The 16,683-nt window shown below is 44.5% G+C and overlaps 1 pseudogene across 1 annotated transcript in view; it reads right to left on the reverse strand.

Moving 5' to 3' along the window:
- The window catches only part of LOC146573522 (protein NLRC3-like), a 48,624-nt pseudogene that overhangs the window by 20,575 nt on the left and 11,366 nt on the right, over positions 1-16,683 (reverse strand). Inside the window, exons 2-5 of the transcript XR_014892548.1 lie at positions 7,768-7,897; positions 7,411-7,512; positions 6,360-6,438; positions 6,009-6,195 (exon numbers count right to left, since the gene is read on the reverse strand). The product of XR_014892548.1 is annotated as a protein NLRC3-like (transcript). The remainder of the gene's footprint in view (positions 1-6,008; positions 6,196-6,359; positions 6,439-7,410; positions 7,513-7,767; positions 7,898-16,683) is intronic.

Raw genomic sequence — 16,683 nt, forward strand, 5'->3', positions numbered from 1 at the left:
GTGATTTCTAACAGAACAATTGGTGGATGTTTGTTTCTCTACTACAGGTTATGAGTTGGTGATGCTGTTACACTGTGTTTTTGGGAAAATGTGAAGGTTACTTTGATGATGTGAATAACATTCTTTCCACAGCTATGGATGGCTAACTTTATGGTCTTTTTACGGCACCTCTAGAATGTGGATGGCCGACGCCTGCCAACCACACGATCCATGTGTGCTGCTAATGTTTGTTTTTTCTAAGAGTGCATTGTGGAAGATTCAGCAGAAGTGGACAAGTGACATGAGAAAAACAAATAAGGGATGCAGTGTTTATGGAATAGTTGAAGATGGGCTATTGAGCTCATAGTGATAAAATGGGTGGAGTGACATTGTTTAAGGAAAGTCACAGATTAAATTGTGGAATAAATTGGGATGATTCATGATTTGGGACAAATTATGGTAATAATAGTGATTTAATGATTGGAGAAAACCTGCACATGATACTTGTCTGTTATGCTGAGTACTTTATCACTCTCATGATCTATAGTTGGTTGCAAATGTGAAGTTTGATTTAACAGATTTGTCTTCCAGGTTACAGGCTCCAGGTGGAGCTGGGAGTTAAACAAGCTTAACATGTGACTGCTGATTAATGTTTTTACACAGGGTTACAGGTTGGAGTATGGCTGCTCCAAGTGGGAAACCCTGGAGATTGTTTTAGAGAGAATGTGCAACATTCTTGTGCATGTCTCATTGGGGAGTTGACACGTGGCGAAAGCCGTGTGGCGAGAGGTGTGTTATTTTTGAAATTGTAGATGTCGTGAGGTGCCATGAGGAGAGGGAGTGGCTGAGAGGATCGTCCACAAGATGGGAGCTGAGGCCAGGAGAGAGGCTTCAGGAGGATCAGAGATCATCTTCAGCACAGCAGACATCACACAGAGAGCTGTGCTACTGAGCTTCCAGGAGATCAAGAGGAGACTTCCCACAGCAAAATCTTAAATAAAATGAGAGAGTCAATGTTGACGCTGAGGAAGACAACTAAGGTGTACGACGTGCTCTGCCTTAAACCTTCAGCAGCGTTGGAACATGAGAACCTGAGGGATGGAGAGAGCGTGCCAAGCTCTAAAAGTGACAGCGCAGAGGAAGTCCAGCGATGGAATTGTGTTTCTGTGTGAGGCACAAATACTAAGAGACTGGGAAATAGTTGACACCACTTTTCCCAAGGATGAAGATCACCTAAAGTGTGTCACTTTGCCATGCAGATTTGATGCTCTGCAGAGAAGCCTTATGTGAGGGAGAGATGTAAATAGACAAGCCTTTTATCTACATTTAAATCATGTCAACTTCTCTAGGCTGGTTGAGGGGGAATTGGAGAGAAACGGTAGTGTTAGGTGTGACTGTGGTTATTGTAACTGTGATTTTTCTTACAAGTGAATTGCCCAGAGACAGACCTGAATCCATTCCAGCGACTCCACCATCACAGGCCACGGTGAAGCGAACCAAACGTAGTGAAACAGGTAAATCAGATGAGTGTTTTGATTATTATGGCGGTGTAGAGTTGGACTACGTTAAAGGGTCCACAATCTCGTATACATTTGATTTTTGTGCTGGCATTAAATGCAAGGGCTTGCTGAGCAGTTGGGTCCAACATCTTTAATGGCAGTACAAAATCGGATGGCGTTAGATATGTTGTTGGGAGAAAAAAGGGGGCGTTTGCGCGATGTTTGGGGCTATGTATTGTACTTTCATTCCAAATAATACAGCTCCCGATGGCTCTGGGACCCGAGCGCTGGAAGGTCTGAGAACGTTGTCCATTACAATGCATGAGCATTCGGGAGTGGATAACCCGTTGGAAGCATGGATGACCTCTGTCTTTGGGCAATGGAAAGGTTTCATTATGTCAATTATGGTTTTTTTGTTTGTTTTCATTGCAGTATCAGTGACATGTGGGTGTTGTTGTGTGCCTTGTATCAGAGCCTTGTTCGTAAGACTCATCAATCGTGCTGTGGGAGAGTCTGATACAAAGGCAGACACCATGATGCCACTTTTGGGAAATGGGGAGTCACCGTATGAAAACATTATGGTGAGGGATTTAGTTTAGTTTTATCTGCCATAGGGCAGATAAAAAGGGGGATTTGTAGAATATTTAGCTGATTTAGAGTTTAGAAATGTGTTAAAATATAATGTAGAACTGTTGTAGAGACACTGACACTGCCCTCACTATAATAAAGGCTGATTGTAGGAGTAGATTGTAGACCTCCCCCGCCTGAGTGGAAATTCCCCAGAGGATGTTTTGGGTGGGGGTCTCAACATTTGTAACTGTGGTCTGGAAGTGAGAGGGGTTTTATGACCTCTAGGGAGTTACCTACACCCACAGTGTTTTAACTGTCACGCGCACACAGTCACTCACGAGCACTCACATAGACACATGGGAACGTGCACATGTAGGCATTCATGTGCTCGTGCACATAGACACAGACAGAGTTTGCAGCACACCGTAGGGGGTTTTATGATGGGGTCACTTCTATAAAGCTGGCTGTAACTAACAAAGGGGTGAAGACTTTTGCAGAGGGACACCGGCCTTGTCTTCCCTTCTAGAAGTGCATGCTTAAATGAAGATGAGTAAAAGATGAGTAAATGAAGATGAGTAAAAGATGAGTAAATGAAGATGAGTAAAGATGAATAAAGATTTTGTAAAAATGACTACTGAGTCAAAAAAAAAAATGCCAAAAAAAATTGGCATTTAAAGGAAGATACAACCAATCAATTGAGTCCTCCTCCTTGAATCGCTACCTTATTGTGGTGGAGGGGTTTGTGTGTCCCAGGGATCCCAGGGGCTACGTTGTCTGGGGGCTTTTGCCCCCTGGTAGGGTCTCCCATGGCAAATTGGTCCTGGGTGAGGGACCAGACAAAGAGCGATTCAGAAGACCCTTATGAAAAGGACATCGAGGGAACAGTTTACCCTGCCCGGGATAGGGTTACCGGGGCCCCGCCCTGGAGCCAGGCCTGGGGAGGGTGCCCGAGGGCGAGCGTCTGGTGGCCGGGCCTTAGTCTGTGGGGCCCGGCCGGGCACAGCCCGAAGAGGAGACATGGGCCCATCCTCCCGCAGGCCCACCACCCGCAGGAGGCGCCATAGGGGTCGGGTGCATTGTGTGCCGGGTGGCAGCCAGGAGCGGAGGCCCTGGCGGACTGACCCCCGGCTGCCAAGACTGGCAATAGGGACATGGAATGTCACCTCTATGGTGGGGAAGGAGCCTGAGTTAGTGCGTGAGGTTGAGAGGTGAGCCCGACTAGATATAGTCGGGCTCGCCTCTACGCATGGCTTGGGCTCTGGAACCAGTCTCCTGGAGAGGGGCTGGACTCTGTCTCAGTATGGAGTTGCCCCTGGTGAGAGGCGGTGGGCTGGGGTGGGTATTCTAATATCCCCTCGGCTTGCTGCCGGTACGTTGGGGTTTTTCCCGGTGGACGAGAGGGTTTGTTCCCTGCGCCTTAGGGTCGGGAAATGGGTCCTGACTGTCATCTGCGCTTATGCGCCGAGTGGCAGTTCAGAGTACCCAGCCTTCTTAGAGTCCCTGGGGTGGGGGTGGGGGGGTGCTGGAAGATGCTCCACCTGGAGACTCTGTTGTCCTGCTGGGAGACTTCAATGCTCACGTGGGTAACGACAGCGGGACCTGGAGGGGCGTGATTGGGAGGAACGGCCTCCCTGATCTGAACCCGAGCGGTGCTTTGTTATTGGACTTCTGTGCTAATCACAGTTTGGCCATAACGAACACCCTGTTTGAACATAAGAGTGTCCATAAGTGCACGATGATCGATTTCGTAATCGTATCACCAGACCTGCGACCATATGTTCTGGACACTCGGGTAAAGAGAGGGGCTGAGCTGTCAACTGATCACCACCTGGTGGTGAGTTGGATCAGGTGGCGGGGGAGGACGCTGGACAGACCTGGTGCACCTAAACGCGTAGTGAGGGTGTGCTGGGAACGTCTAGCAGAGGCCCCAGTCCACGAGATCTTCAACGCACACCTCCGGCAGAGCTTCAACAGCATTCCGAGGGAGACTGGGGACATTGAGTCCGAATGGACCATGTTCACAGTCTCCATTGCCGAAGCTGCTGCATTGAGCTGCGGCCGCAAGGTGGTTGGTGCCTGCCGTGGTGGTAATCCCCGAACCAAATGGTGGACACCAGAGGTGAAGGGAGCCACCAGGCTGAAGAAGGAGTCCTATCGGGCTTGGTTAGCCTGTGGGACTCCGGAGGCAGCCGACAGGTATCGACAGGCCAAGCGGAGTGTGGCTCGGGCAGTGGCTGAAGCAAAAACTCGGGTGTGGGAGGAGTTCGGAGAGGCCATGGAAAAAGACTTTCGGACTGCCTCGAAGAGATTCTGGCAAACCGTCAGGCGTCTCAGGAGGGGAAAGCGGTGCTCTACCTGCACTGTGTATAGTGCTGGCGGAGTGCTGCTGACGTCGACTGAGAAAATTGTCAGGCGGTGGAAGGAATACTTCGAGGACCTCCTTAATCCCACTGACACGTCTTCCGAGGAGGAAGCAGAGTCTGGGGATGAGGGGAATGACCCGCCAATTTCTGGGGGCGAGGTCACTGAGGCAGTTAAACAACTCCTTGGTGGCAGAGCCCCTGGTGTTGATGAGGTCCGCCCCGAGTTCCTGAAGGCTCTGGACGTTGTAGGGCTGTCCTGGTTGACACGCCTCTGCAATGTTGCGTGGAGATCAGGGGCAGTACCTGTGGACTGGCAGACCGGGGTGGTGGTCCCCATCTTTAAGAAGGGGACCGGAGGGTGTGTTCCAACTACAGGGGGATCACACTCCTCAGCCTCCCTGGGAAAGTCTATGCCAGGGTGCTAGAAAGGAGAGTTCGTCCGCTAGTCGAACCTCGGATACAGGAGGAACAATGCGGTTTTTGTCCTGGTCGCGGAACACTGGACTAGCTCTTTACCCTCTCGAGGATACTTGAGGGTGCATGGGAGTTTGCCCAACCAGTCTACATGTGTTTTGTGGACTTGGAGAAGGCATTCGACCGTGTCCCTCGGGGTGTCCTTTGGGAGGTGTTGTGGGAGTATGGGGTGTCTGGCCCATTGCTACGGGCCATTCGATCCCTATACAACCGTTGCAAGAGCTTGGTTCGCATTGCCGGCAATAAGTCGGACTCGTTCCCGGTGGGTGACGGGCTCCGCCAGGGCTGCCCTTTGTCTCCGGTTCTGTTCATAATTTTTATGGACAGGATTTCTAGGCGCAGCCAAGTGGCGGAGGGCTTTCGCTTTGGTGGCCTCAGAATCTCATCTCTGATTTTTGCGGATGATGTGGTTCTGTTGGCTTCATCGGGTGAGGGCCTCCAGCTCGCACTGGAATGGTTCGCAGCCGAGTGTGAAGCAGCGGGAATGAGGATCAGCACCTCCAAATCTGAGGCCATGGTTCTCAGCCGGAAAAGGGTGGAGTGCCCACTCCGGGTCGGGGATGAGTTCCTGCCCCAAGTGGAGGAGTTCAAGTATCTCGGGGTCTTGCTCGCGAGTGATGGGAGAAGGGAGCCGGAGATCGACAGACGGATTGGGGCTGCAGCTGCAGTAATGCAGACGCTGCACCGGTCCGTCGTGGTGAAGAGGGAGCTGAGTGTAAAAGCGAAGCTCTCAATTTACCGGTCAATCTACCGGGAGGAGGCCCCGGGGCAGACCCAGGACACGCTGGAGAGATTATATCTCTCGGCTGGCCTGGGAACGCCTTGGTATTCCCCCGGATAAGCTGGAGGAGGTGGCTGGGGAGAGGGAGGTCTGGGCCTCTTTGCTTAGGCTGCTGCCCCCGCGACCCGGCCTCGGTTAAAGCGGATGAAGATGGATGGATGGACTACTGAGTCCGGTGCCATCTCTGGATGCTTGAGGAATAAAAAGAACCAGGGTAAAACTGATTTCTCAACAACACTCAATTCCAAAAAGAACTAATCTTTAAAACATGTTGCTCCATCTTCCATCTCTGGAAAATTTTCATTTATCCAAAACTTTAAATCTTTACAGAAATCCTCTTACTGCTCTGCAGACGGTCAGCCAGCTCCTCCTGCTTCATTCTCCTCAGGAAGTCCACTGTGATCTTCACAAATGCCTCTCTGCTGCTGCTCCTCTGACTCTCTAAGCATTCTGGGTAATCTGGACTCAGAACCTTCTGGATCTTCTTCAGCTCGTTCTTCACAAAAGTGATGATGTTGTCCTCCAGCAGCTGGAACAGAATATTTATGAATGAGCCAATCAGGCTGAAATCATGGAGCCAAACATCAGATCCATGTTGGACACACTGACGATCCACTGGTCTACAAAGAGCAGCATGGAGACGACTGTGAACAGAACAGATGTAACAGTAGTTATTGTTGTACATGTACAGACCATAAATATGGAGTCCAGCTGTGTTTGATGCTGCTGGGCAGACTGACCACTGGGAACCTCTGAGCTCTGCTGGTCCACTCTGTGGAGGAACCATGAAGGATTAGATCAACACAGGATAAAGATCCACGAGTTTCTGCTCAAATAACTTTATCTGAAAAAAGTTTGTCAAGCTTTAAACTCTCAGATTGTGAACATATCAGTAATTTTCAGTCTCTCAGTGGTGATGTCAGGGATGATTTTGAAGAAGCTCATCAAACTGAACCATCAGCAGATCACTGCTCCAAAACCAGAACATGATCCGAGTCTCCCTCCACCACCAGAACACCAGCTTTACTAACGTGGTAGATCAGTGTAGTACAGATCAATAACTGATGAGTCATTTGATCAAAATCACTGAGTGCTTCACGTCTGACCCTCTGATGCTTCTGTAGACATTTTGCATATTTAATGAATGTCTGACAGTTTTACATTCATTCTATGAATACAGTGGAAATGTTGTGTTATAGTCTCCATGTTGTTTCCATCATCATAAATTCTTAAGTTCAGAAAATTAGATTCTTTCTTCACAGCTGAAAAACAACATTTATTCTGTATTGAAATCTGCATCGTCCACTCCAAAGGTCACAATCTGAAGGTAACATCTGGTTTTGTTCCCTGTGGTTAACTCTGAGCATCAGTATGGTGGGATTTATCCACTACATCCACACCACTGTGGTTCAGTGTTGTCCTGATGGAGTAACAGCAGCCAGTATGATCCAGGCTTTAGCTGCTGGGTCTCTGTGTGACCTCTCAGACTGTTTAACAGATCAGACACAAAGAGAATCAGAGCAGCTCTGTTCTTTAAAGACAAACATGAACCCACTCAGGTCACACTTTCCCCACAGATATGAGCATCACTGTCCTCAAACAGCAAATGACCAAGTCGAACATTTGGATCTTTTCTCTTTCATTGTTTTCTTTTTAATGAATCTTTGTAACAATCTGAGGATGTTTCAGGTCATATTTATCCAGGAAACACAAACATGTAAAGGAGTCATCACAGCTCTCTGACCTCGTTGCTCCAGGTTCACCACTGAAGGCTGGAGGTCGAACTTTGGACCGGTCACTCCTCACAGACGGACAGCTGGACCCTGCAGACTGTGACCTCTGACCTCTGCAGACACAAACATGATTGAAGCAGCTGTGATCACACAGACTGCAGATAATGCAGTTGTTTCCTGTCAGTAGCATCCTCTTAGATTAGAGTTCAGCTTTTTACAGGAAAACTGGACAAAACTGATTTTTGTTACAAACTCATTTTCATTTCCTCTCAGCTCACAAACACAGTCAGACAATCAACCAGAGTCAACACTGATTATAATGTCAGTGCAGAATTATTTCTGTAACTCAGTGAGTTCAGCTCTCTGACCTCGTTGCTCCAGGTTCAGCACTGAAGGCTGGATTTTGATCTTTGGACCGGTCACTCCTCACAGACGGACAGCTGGACCCTGCAGACTCTGCTCTGTCCTCCTCTTCCTCCATCATCATCTTCAGTCAGTCTGAGAGGTAAACCACAAACACTCAGTGAGTTACAGTCGCTGACCTCTGACCTGTCATGTGACCTAGAAACCAGGTCACATGATTCACATCAGCTCACACACACTTTCTACCTTCACCTGCAGAGGAAACACAAATCATTTATGTGCACATCAACTGAAATCCTCCTTTCCATCATGTGTGCTGTCCAAATATCAGCTGCTTCTTTCCTGCTTCATCTCAGTGTCAGCTGAATATAGTCAGACAGCAGTGTGAGGCAGAGGAAGCTGCCATCAGCTGCTCTGCTATCAGTCCACTAGATCGAGCCTGAAGCACACACGATGCATTCACTGACACACACCGATTCACTATTAATAAGAAAAATTAGAAGTGACAGTTTGTTTCTGTACTTGTGTTGATGTGGAGATTGTGGAATGTTTCCTCTGTCAGTGCGCCCCAGGGTGGCTGTGGCTACAACGTAGCTGCCATCACACCAGTGTGTGAATGGGTGGATGACTGGATGTGACAAGCGCTTTGGGGTCCTTAGGGATGAGTAAAGCACTATACAAATACAGGCCATTTACCATTATGTAATTAAGTCAGTCTAAATATCAAACCCAACAACCTTTGTATTGTTGTCATAATTACTTCCTGTTGAAGCAAATCCAATATTTGTAATGAAGGATTTTTAAACAGATAACGTCAGCATGTTTAATTCAGTTCTACACTACATTCAATTCAATTCAATTTTATTTATATAGCGCCAAATCACAACAAAAGTCGCCTCAAGGCACTTCATAGATATGCATGCATATGGATGCATATCCACCTGCACTGTAATTATAAAGACCCCTGACCTCCAACAGCTGTTGACACAGTAACTGGTTATGGTCAAACAGATGTGTCCACCTCGCAGCAGTTACTGTGGAACAGCAGCTGAGCTCATTCTGCAGTCAGTGTGTCAGTGAGAGCAGCAGCTCCTCTCCACCTCCTCCACAGACTGATGGAGGCAGGAAAATCACTCTGGATTCTAATGATGAACAGATCAGTCCTGAGTTTGATGACATGGAGCTGACACGTGTCACATTTACTGAATCCTGAAATCACATGAATGAAGAATTCCACTAACAACTGCCAACACCCTAAAACGGAGCTGCAGCACAGTGGCCAAGACCATACAGCAGTTTAACCCTTTAAGACCTACCATAGAACCAAGTCCGCCAGAGCTTATCTTTATATTTTTACATGCTGTGGAGCCATTTTTGGGAACATTTTGAGTTGTTATACATCAATACAACCATTATAGTCCAAATTTTATTAATATGTATGCATTAAGTGCATAGTAATTACATAAATTGCAAAAAAGTGCAATATAGTACAAAAAAATTGAAATTCGTTTTTGTTGTTTTTACATACATTTCTAGTTAGAGAAATTTGAGAGGCTTATCCCTCTAAACTCTAAATACAAAAACGTTGCACAAGATAGTTTCCCACCATAGGAAATTTATTTTGAGTGTCTTCATAGTTTTATTTTTGAAATACACCAATTTTTATATACTGCAGGAAAACGTAAATAATAATGGATTGGACTGCATTTATATAGCGCTTTTCTAGGTACCCAGAGCGCTTTACAATTCCGCTATTCATTCACTCTCACATTCACACACTGGTGGAAGCAGCTACAGTTGTAGCCACAGCTGCCCTGAGGCAGACTGACAGAAGCGAGGCTGCCATATCGCGCCATCGGCCCCTCTGGCCAACACCAGTAGGCGGTAGGTAGGGTAAAGTGTCTTACCCAAGGACACAACGACCAGCACAGAGAGAGCTGGGGATCGAACCGGCGATCTTCCGGTTACAGATGAGCTTCCCAAACCCCTGAACCACGGTCGCCCAATAAATATAATGCAAATTTGCCAAAAAAAACAGCATGTGCATTAAAATAAACTCTTTCCAGCAGTGCAATTTGAGTTCTAAACATCCCAGGAACTATACAGAAAGGCATAAAGTCAAACACGACTTTTAAAAAGGACTTGCTACCATATGCCTCACTGTCAGAGATTTACAGTTAACAAACAGTCAGGTGAATAATCAACACTGAGACACTCGAGATAATTACCGTGCTGCACGGGTACTCAGAGCGAATCACCACGAACTGCAGTATTCGTTTCGTATTCGAACAAAAGATTTTCTCCTTCATTTCTGTCAAACAAAGCTGTATGACACGTTTCCAGCTGTTAGTATCATGGTTGCTAGGGCAGCGCAACGGAGGCTAGACCGTCCCATTTCACAAGCCTCGCACTTCCGGCCTTAGTGGTCTATAAGTACGCGGCCCTTGAGGATTGTTGAGGCTGCGTAATTTAAGGCTGCAGATCCTGAATTGGGATACAGCCTGTGTCAGTCTTTTTCTTTTGAAACAAACTTTATTAAGACCTATGAACAGTCCAACACCTATGAATGAAATTTAGAGGATTCAAAGAAATATTGATAAAAGTTCTTGGAGCTGCTGTGCAAATATTTTTAACTCACTATGGGAACTCTGATCAAAGTTAAAGTCCTGGTTTCAAACTTTAAGCTTTTTTGCTCAAGCAGTTGTACAGAAATAATATTAAACTATAACAGTACTGATACACAGTGATCCCCTCAAAAATAAACACAGAGATATAAAACTTCTGTCCATTCTGCCATTAAAACAGTAAAATAGATCCACTGATCGGATTTTTACTGTTTATGAAGAATAAGCAAATATATTATAAGATGATGAGAGGTGAGAAAAAAAATCCTCAGAATCACTCGTTTGTATTCAAATGTCAAAGTTAGTGTTCATCTGTTCCTCTCCTACACGTCACTATGAAGTTTAATCTTCTAAAAGTCAAAGTTTGAGTTCATATTCACTGCAGTTTAGTACAATATCTACATGTTAACGTTTGTTTGTGCTAAACTGTTCATTTGTTCTGTTTCATAATAAAATATAGATATAAACATCTGTAACATCCGCACTTTGATATCTGGTATTTTGTACAGACAGAAGACAAAAGGTTTACTTTAGTATTAAAATACGAGTCCCGTACAAATCAAATATGTATATATAAAACTTAAAACTGATTTTTTTCAAACTTTTTTCCTCACCAGGAAAAAAGCAAAACTTTTTTCACGTCAAAGCTCAATAGTGATGTGATGTTCTGTATCGAGGCTTCGAAGCTTGTGTCGAGTAATTGAGGGGGCATTTCCGCGATGCTTCGAGGCTTGCTTCATTTATGGGAGGAGCTGAAAATGATGACGTCCGAAGCCTCGCTGCCCGGCTGTACCACGTGACTGGTTCATGAAGTTGTTCGAACTTTGCCGCGAGCTATGACAGCGATATAAACCCCTCAGACTTCAATCAAAATGTGGGTGTTTGATGGAGAGTTGCGGTTAGTGAGAGTTTGGAGACAGTTTGGAGGTTTATGAGAGTGAGGAGAGAAAGTCAGGAGAGAATGGAGCCAGCTAAGAAGAGGAGGATGTCCTCCCCTGTGTGGGAACATTTTGATCTTATTCCTCCCAACAAGGTATGCAAATTTCTACAGAAGATGTATTTTCATAATACTGATGGTGCAATACAATTTATGTTAAGCTGTCTTGACTTTTGTACAAGGTGAAGTGTTTGCTATGTGCCAGGGAGCTGGGATATAACAACAACACCTCATCCATGCTTAGGCACTACAGAGCTTTGCATGAGAATAAGGGGAACACCGATTGTGGAGCAAGACCAGGTGAGCCATCAAATGCAATGATAATATAGCATGCAGTAATGTTACTAAATGATATAACAATATTATACAACTGTAATAAGTTACGCGTGTGATATTTATATCTGTGCTTTGTCTTTATTGTCTTTCCTCAGGAGAACAATCTCAAATAGATGAAGACCTGGTTAGCATGGTGATTGAGGACTCCCAGCCATTTAGCATTGTGGAGGACAAAGGATTTAAAAGATTTGTTAAATCATTAAATCCTAGCTATGTTCTCCCCACTAAAAAGGTCATAAAAGCAGTGAAAATGTAGTTTTTACAGAATAAAATGTGAACAGGCAGGACTGAGGCTCAAAGCCTCAGTGTGTAGCTGTCCATACCTCAACGTTACAAAAGCACAACTACTGTCCACACCCCAACCACACCTCACCTCACAGTAAAGGATCATTTCCATTTCAAGCATTTCCAAATGATCATTTTCCATACTGCCAGTATAAATATACACAGTATACTGCATCACTACAATATACATGTTTTACACACTCCTTTTGTTGTTGACATTTACAGGCTGTGTGCAAAAGGCCACACTCTTTAAATTCATGCCAACTAATATTTTTATGTCCAGTAGGTGTCCTACTAGAGCAAATGAGGCTTCAAGAAGCTTTGCACTGGGATGAACCAATTGGATGAAAAGCTTCAGTGCTTCATGAAGCTTCATCTGCCCATCACTAAAGCTCAACATCTGACTTACTAATAATATAAAAACCGTGACTGAAGCATCTTTAAATGTTCCGATTTATTAACAGTGTTTTCAATTTAATACAGTAACTTTTGTTCAGTCTGAGAAATGTAAAGCATGTTTTATCCTCCATCTTTGTTTCAGTGTGAACAGTCTGAGCGGACAGTTCGTGATATTGTTAACAGAGGCCGACCTGCTGAATCAAATTTGTTTTAAAAAACAAAGTCCTCTGCTGTCCCTCCACCTGCTGCCTCTGAATACAAAGGGTGAGAACTTTAAATTAACACTGTGACAGATATGTAGAGCTGGGCGATAGAACGATAACGATATGTATCGCGATATAACTTTTACTCGATAGAGAAATTAAGCTATCGCGATAGACCTCGCCGCTCTTGTCCTCTTAAAAAAAAAAAAAAGAAAGAAAAAAAAAAAGGTGAGCCAATCCAAATTAAGTAGCGCAGAGCCGAACCAATCACAGCCGCAGCGTCACGTCGCGTGACTTGTTACGTACAGCACAAGTGCCAAGCCGCACGTGTGTTTGTTTGGGAAGCAGCCAGCGGGTAATGGAGCCAGCGCATCCATCCATCCATCCATTTGCTTCCGCTTATCCTTTTCAGGGTCGCGGGGGGCGCTGGAGCCTATCCCAGCTGTCGTAGGGCGAGAGGCAGGGTACACCCTGGACAGGTCGTCAGTCTGTCGCAGGGCCAACACACAGGGACAGACAACCATTCGCACTCTCATTCACTACTAGTGGCAATTTGGATTATCCAATTAACCTATCCCCACAAGCTGCATGTCTTTGGACGGTGGGAGGAAGCCGGAGTACCCAGAGGGAACCCACGCAAACACGGGGAGAACATGCAAACTCCACACAGAAAGACCCCGGCCTGATTTACAGGTTGGTGTGTGCGATGGTTTGGTGGTGTAGGTCCGTGTGTTTGCGCTTTGTGTTGGTTAGTCAGTCCAGTCTCAATGTTTTGAGGTATTTGAGTTAAGCTGAGTGATAATGTTAGTGTATGTGTGTGTGTGCGTGTTTATCAGTCAGTCCCTTTTTGCTGAGGAGACGGATGGCTTGTGGAAAAAAGCTGTTGCACAGTCTGGATGTGTGTGCCCGAATGCTTCGGTACCTTCGGTACTCGGTTCTGCTTCTATGCCCCAGCTTTGTTTACTTTTTCCCACCGAGGCTTCTAGACTTCTGATTGGCCAACATTTCTGCACGGTTAGGAATCTAGCGCCACCTGCATGTTCATAGCAGCGTTTTCCTTCATTTCTGCCTTTATGTGTGGACGGGATTATTTTTTAAAACGAAAACGGAAAATCTCCGTTTTCAAAAATACCCGCGTACGTGTAGACGTAGCCTCAGTCTCTGACTGGAAGCGCTGATTCGTCATTCGGCTTTTGTCAGACTAAAGTAACTGTTAAAACTGTTTGAAAAGCTCAGCTATACAACAAGGAGAGATTGAGAATTTCCTTTTAGTTCTCAGTTTATTTGATATTGACAAAAGTTAGTCAGTTTTGTCTGTTCTTCTGTAAAACAAACTAAGATTTATTTTTAGAATTAATATTTTGTTTCTAAGTGGAATTGACAATTTAGTCTGTTTTGTTTGTTCTATTTTGAAACTTAAACGCTTTAGCGGCTGCCTTTAGTGTAGTTTGCAATATTTGCCTTTATTTATCTGAAAAAGTCTCATGTTCCTTAAGTACATCTACCCTGTTGAACTTATTATGGGAAATAAATATTTAAATAAAAACAAGCTGCTGATTATTTCACATTTTACTTGTGAGCAACGGCACATTTAAATCTTACAAATATAGTTATTTGGCTTATATCGTGATAGATATCGTTATCGCCTGAAATGAAAAAAACATATTGTGATATGAAAAAATCTCATATCGCTCAGCTCTACAGATATGTAACCATCTTTAAATGATCTCACTGACTTACAGACAAATGAAGGAGACATCTGTGGTGGCTGAAACCTCCACCCAAAACATATCCACAGACAGCAAGATTGTTGTAGTTTTGTAATTTTTAATTAGTTTTTATTTGCATTTCTTTTTCACTTTGTTTTAATTCTGTTTAGTTTCAGTTCATTTCCACGGTGAGTTTGCTTGTTTCAGTTTATATCTGATTTTTTATTTATTATATATTTACGGTGTCAGAGGCTGGACTGACGTAGATTAATGCAGATTTTATGATAAAAACGGAACTTTTTGAAAGCAGTGACTCAGTCTTTTTTTTTTTAGCCAAACTAACAACACTAACAGGCCATTTCCTGTAAAATGTTAATCAGTTTTCCAAAATCATTTCATTGATCATTCTCAATAATTTAGTTTTAGTTTGTGTGTGCAGTTTTTATTTCTACTTTAACTTTTTTCAGATCTAGCTGTAGTTCTAAGTTGAGTTTCAGTTTCGTGTGTTTTGTAACACTTCTTCCTGTTGGAGAGGAGCCAACAGTTTGTGACGTAGTATTTTTAAGACCGATATGTTGAACCTGTATCTAACACACATCTATACGAAGTATTCATTTACAAAGTCCGCTCTCTGTCTCCTGCTGTCCGTGTAAATAAAAACATCTGGAGCTCAGCGGCTCTCCGGTTGAGCTCAGGCCACATTCAGTATGTTTAGTCTGATTCCCGGACTCTGATCACACAAGCCAGGAAAATGGCGGAGACACTCGGCCTTGTTGGAAAACATTACACACATCGCTTGGGGGGCGTGAGGTCGCGGACCGGGAGACCACGGCCTATTGTGGCCAAATTCGGTCAATTCAAACAGAAGGAACAGGTGAAGAGTCGCGGCAGAGAGCTGAAAGGAACGGACTTCAGCGTGAACGACCAGTTCCTCAAAGAGATCCTGGAACGACGCAAGGTCCTGTTCCCAGTTCGACGTAGCTTCATCCAGAAAGGCTCCCGTGCTGTCATCGCCGTGGACCGGCTCTACGTGGACGGACAGCTCTACCGCGACCCCGGCACCACACCGTGGTTATATTGACTGCACTCCAGATAAGAACCCGCTACACTCTTTTCTTATTCATTCACACTTTCTCCTTTAACATGGGTTTAACCTAGTAATATCAGTATGATGTCATAGCAGATATAACACCGTCACCCTCCGTCATTGCTTTAATTGGAATGTTTCCGTTTCGTTTCTTTTTTGTTGTTGTTGCTCACAGTTCATGTGGTTTCTTTCTTTCTCTTGTCTTTCACTGCTGTGATCACCTACTTCCCCACTCACCTACAAACAACACCCTCTATTTCTCCATATTTTCACAACACGATCACGCAAACACATCAGCTCAACGGCAGCACATTCACAACAGCCTCACAGCACGCACAGACTTGCAGGACACATAACACAAGCCACGCTTGTTCATATTAGTGAATATTCACACACATAGTCAGACTTATGGAGCCTCTCACCACACTTCTTTTTCTCTCTCTCTTTCTATTTACAAACAAGGGATGTTTCCACATTCTCTCCACCTGTCTAAACGAAACACCCAGCGTACATCATTAGACATACACACACAATTATGGGCATGCTGAGGTTTGTCACATGGAATGTAAATGGAGCTGGCACCAGAGGAAAGAGGTTAAAGATATTTAACCAGCTTAAAAAACTACAGGCAGATGTTGTTTTATTACAAGAAACTCACAGACCTGTCACAGGTTTAAACGAACTTAAAACACCTGAGTTTCCTAACGTGTTTGCAGCCTGTTATAATTCTAGACAAAGGGGAGTAGCAATTTTAATACATAAAAATGTTAATTTTACAGTACTCGATACAGTTATAGATCCAGAGGGTAGATTTCTAATTATTAAACTATCAATATTGAACAAAAAACTATGTATTGTAAGTATATATGGTCCAAATGTTGATGAACCCTCATTCTTCCACGGATTTTTTAGTGCACTCTCTGAACGTCTACATGAATGACCATCTAACCAAATCCAATGCTGACATAGCGAAGAAAGCACGATACCTAAAGAAACTGGGTAAAATTCAGAACACCTGGACTGCAAACTGTAAAATATTTATAAAGCTAAACGGTACACCGGAGGAAGCCAAGGTGCTGGTCATCAAATGCATCCAGGATCTGGAAAAATATTAACAGGTCACTTGACTACAAAGGCAAGGAGCGGGACAAACAATCTACAGTCATGAAAGCAGGTAATAGAAGACAACAACGGAAGCTAAAGCGTAACGTATTCAAGGATGAAACAATCAATTAATTCATTATCTGGGAATTATACATTGCTACCACAAAGGATTGCTAATCAGGAGATAAATTCACCAGTAAACACGGAATACAAAACACACTTCACAGAGCAGGACAT

This window comes from Mchenga conophoros, linkage group LG5, assembly GCF_057382185.1.
Source record: "Mchenga conophoros isolate Kocher_MC1m ecotype Shallow Benthic linkage group LG5, M_conophoros_male_GT1.1, whole genome shotgun sequence".
Lineage (NCBI taxonomy): Eukaryota > Metazoa > Chordata > Actinopteri > Cichliformes > Cichlidae > Mchenga > Mchenga conophoros.